The sequence below is a fragment of the Spermophilus citellus genome (genome assembly GCF_964194105.1).
Source record: "Spermophilus citellus genome assembly, chromosome: 3".
In the NCBI taxonomy this organism is placed as follows: Eukaryota; Metazoa; Chordata; class Mammalia; order Rodentia; family Sciuridae; genus Spermophilus; species Spermophilus citellus.
In genome coordinates, this window is record NC_138184.1 from 148,551,899 (window position 1) to 148,556,735 (window position 4,837).

A 4,837-nucleotide genomic window follows, 5' to 3' on the forward strand; every position below is an offset into this window, starting at 1 on the left:
CTGATTAATGGGTTTTATTTTGGAGTGATAAAAATATTTGAGCACTAGATAGAGGTGGTGGTTATCCATCATTATCAGTGTATAAGATGCCACTGAATTGCTCACTTTAAAATGGCTAATATCAACAACTAAAAATAAATAAATAAAATGGCTAATATTATAATATGAATTTCACTTTAACCCAAAAAGAATGAACATGAACAATTAATTCAACAACACACCTTGATCAGGTGAGGCAGAGGTGAGGCTAAAAACCAAGGGTATAAAGAATAAGGCTCTGGCTTTAGGGAGCCTACAGCCCAGCAGAGGCAGCAGTCAGGTGGAGAAGCACTTGTCCCTGCTCTGATGGAAACATGTCAGGGTGCACAGCGAGGGCTTGGAGGACAGGGCTGTTCCATTTCATCTCTCAAGCACTAATACAAATATAATGTGAGCCACATGTATAAATTAAAATTCCTTGTAGCCACATAAAAAAGGTAAAAGGAAATAATTAAAATGATCTGAATAGCGTGCTTTGTTTAATACAATATATCTAAAACACCTTGATAGGTAATCAACATACTGCATTATTTATATTTTACAAACTTTTTTTTCATGAAACACCTTTGAAATCCAGTGTGTTGGACAGCATGTGTCAATTTATTTGAATTTGTTGCAGAGCGGGGGGGGGATCAAACCCAAGGCCTTGTGCATGCTTCGCAGGTACTCTATCCTCAAGCTACATCCGCGGCCCTTAGAGCACTTGTCAATATACAACCTCACATTGTAGGTGTTCAACAGCTGCACGTGCCAGTGGCTACTATACTGGACAGCACAGTTCTGGAGGAACATGAATGACTTCATGAGGGGCTGTGACTTGGGATTCTCTGAGCAGGGATAGTCTCAGGAGCTTCAGCCCAAGGGAGTGTGTATGCCTGCGAGTTGTAAAAGTGACATTGCTTGCCAGTTAGCTGCGTGGAGAGTCCAGCCTGATTTGTGAGGAAAGTGAGTAGAAGAGGGAGGATGTTTTCATGTACATCAGGTACTTTTTCCCCTGACCGATTTCCCAGGAGTGGAGATAAAGAGGAAACATAGAAGTTGAGTTCCCATTACACATAATTGATTTAATGACTACTTCCCACACCCGACTGTCCGTCTCCAGCATTATTTCCAAAGTAGAAATAAATCTTGCAAAACTTGGTTGTAAACCTTTTTGATGTCAACTTAGTCATCAGCGTCTGGCTCAAGATAATGTTTCAGTGTCAATGCAGAATAAAATCTCTCAGAGTAACTGATTTCAGAAGTGCAGGGTATGAACCCATAACTAAAAATTTTTATTTTGTTTTGAAATAATTCAAACATATGAAGAGTTATAAGAATGATACAAGAATTCTCATGTACCCTCCATATTCACGGATCTGAAAATTTGGTCACACTTACATGATATTTAATTTGCACATACTTGTGGTATATACATGTACATATGCACACTTGCCATTATTATGTTTTTTAAATGAACTGTAAGGTGCAGACATCCTGCTCATTTACTTAAAAAAAATATATAGCCAATATATAGCTATGTACCTTTATTTTATTTATATGTGGTGCTGAGAATCGAGCCCAATGCCTCACAATGCTAGGCAAGCGCTCTACCACTGAGCCACAACCCCAACCCTCATTTACTTTTATTTTCTTTAGTTGATGTTTCCAAGATCAAGTATATTCTCTTAGCATTGGTGCAGTATAATTATCAAAATCGGAAACTTTAATGTCAACAAACCTATTCAAATTTGCCAAGATATTATCATTGCAATCTTTTTAAAAATATGTTTAGTTGTAGATGGACACAATACTTTTATCTATTTATTTATTTATTTATTTTTATGGTGCTGATGTTTGAACCCTGTGCCTCACATGTGCTAGGCAAGTGCTCTATCACTGAGCTGCCACCCCTAGCCCCCAGTCGTATCTTTTGGAGCACCACCACTCCTATCTAGGATCCTGAATTGCATTTAGTTGTTCTGTCCCTTTTATCTCTTTTGATCTTGAATGTGTTCCTTCAGCCTACTTTATCTTTCATGATATTAGTATTAGCCTGTTTTTTATAGAATGTTCCTCATTTTGGAGTGGTCTTATGCTTAGATTTAGGTACATTTTGGGCCATAATAACACATATGTGCTATTACTTCCTTTTCAGTGCATCACATCTTGCAATAACTTTTAAACAGTTTTTATTCATTAAAATTGATAGGATTTAAACAGAAATATATTCAAACTCTTAGCAAGGCAAGGTATAGAACAGACTACAGAACATTCTTGTTGACTAAAGTGTGCAGGCCTATGTCAATAAGAGAGGGCCATTCCAATTTTTATTTACAAGATGAAGTTTCATGGACATAAAAAGCAGCAAGTTTGTTCTGACTTCAGTATATATGGGAAAATTCTGAAAAAAAGTTTAAGTGATTTCACAGAAAACATTTACATAAATGTAATGCCATATACCTTAGCTCACATACATGACAACATGCTCTCCCTTGTTACAACAGATCAGTTTTTAAAAGAGGTTGCATTTCAGAAGTTTTCTACCTTACCCTCCATCTTCAGCATTTTCTCAGTTCACTATAACTTTCTCATACATTTATTTACCTTCCTTAGAGCAATCATGTAAATCTAAAACTGATAAATCTATATAGCTAAATGGTATATTTTCATTAGTCTTTTACATGGAATGACTGAAAAATGAAATGGGAGTTTTACACAATACCTTTCAGTAAAGGCTAAATATGGAAATAGAGACCAAAGAAACTGAGTTTGGTAGAATGTGCCCACCTATACCAAATGAAACGAGAAGTTCTATTACAAGACCAGCATTCCGGACCTTGTCCAGCTTCCACCCAAGGACCTGTAGACTGGCTGGAAGCTGACATGAGTCTCTTGCCTCCCTATTTTCCACCCATTCTTCACGGAATGTAAATTCTACTGAAGTTTGTGTGTGTGTGTGTTGTGGGGAGATAAGAGTACCCTAAAATTTCAACATTTGGTGTGGAGAGGATACCCTATATTTTTGAATTTCTGGGAGAAGAATGGATAGGCTAGGATTCATAGCAGTTGTCTAAGCTCAAAGTTTAACAACTTAGATGTGATTTGTTGTTTTAAGCAACTCTTCACCATCTTCTGACATTAGGGAACATGAACAGAGCCAGAACTGTGCACTAGTCAAGGCAATTCCCTTTGTAAAAACCAGCATTTTGTTTGCTTCATATAATCTGTAATTTCTCACCACAGCCCCTAATTGCTCCAGGTTCCTTTGGGAGAGGATTGTGTGAATTGACTCATCTGTGTTCACACCCGGGTCTTAGAGGCAGTTGGGATGATCAGAACAGGACAGGGAAGAGTGTGGGACAGATCCTGCCCATGTCACAAATGGAAATAATTGAGAATCACTGGTATGGAAATAGAACATCCAAAATTTATTTTAGTATTTATTTTTTTGCAATGCTGGAGATTGAACCCAGGGCCTCATATATGCTAGGCAAATGCTCTCCACTGAGCCATGCTTCCAGTCCCAGTCCAACCAAAATTTTAAGGAGTATATAAATACTGTCATATAAAAACTTTATCAAGTGGATATTTGAAGATTTCTAGTTTTAAAACTTATGCTGCCTTCCTTAATGGTCCTTATTTGTGCTTCCTTTGCACATCTGCTGAGCCCAGCATGCAGAGGTTCATAAACAGGACATGTAATATAGAGTATGGAGAATCAAAGGAGCCATCTGTCAAGGCATGCTCATGGGCTCTGACTCATGGGGGCCAGGGTCACATGCTGAGCTTTGGCTCCTGGTCTCCTTGGAACTTGTGTGTTCACATCCCAGCCTTTCTTTTTTTGTGCTCCCTGTGTACTTTGGCTATAAACCATTACTCTAGTTCTGTTTGATAGCTTGTGTAACCATTGCAAGAGAGCACTCTTGTGATCTTGACAAGTTAGTCATTATGAATTTAAGAGCTTTGCCTATACAAGCCCTGTGGGATGCTATTCAACTTATGGCCTTGCTCCACGTGACTGTCCAGCAGCTAAAGGGGCCTTACTGTAGAACATTAAATTTCATTAGAAAGGACAATCGGAACTTATAAAGTGACTCAGCTAGCTACCTTTTGTGCTTCTTTGGTTTGGAAAGCACCTGAAATTATCTGAAAGTCATTCATTCTCTTTTAAAATGAGGTACTCATCTTAGAGAAGGCTGGAATTAAACTACTGCTTCGTTCAACACACACACAAAAAATAGTTCAAATTTCTGGGTTGCTTTATCAAGGTCAAAAACTAGCCTCTTGGGCTGGGGCTATAGCTCAGTGGTAGAACACTTACCTGGCATGTGTGTGGCACTGGGTTTAATCCTCAGTACCACATAAAAAACAGATAAATAACAAATAAAGGTTAAATTCTTAAAAAAAAAAAAACAACCCAATCTCAGCCTCCCTATTAGTGAGCTCTGGGGGAGAGTTTTCATTATCTATCTCAGACCTATTCTTTTCTTTCTCATTCCCTGATGCTGTTGGAGTTTTGGTGGAGATGAGATCTCTGGTTTTCAAGGGAAGGGGTCCAGGCCCCAGTCTAAGGGAGCTTATGATCCACTTTTGATAATGCAATAGAGGGAAGTCTGCTTTGGGGGCAGCTCCACAGATTATTTTCTTCCCCTATAAGGAGAGATGTGCAGTCAGGTGTTGCTTAATGACAGGATACATTCTGAGAAATGTGTCATTAGACAATTGTAATCATGTGGGAACATCCTCGATTGCACTTACACAACCTAGATGGCAGAAGTCAATCATTCTATGTAGCCTTTTGATGAAACCAAGAAAT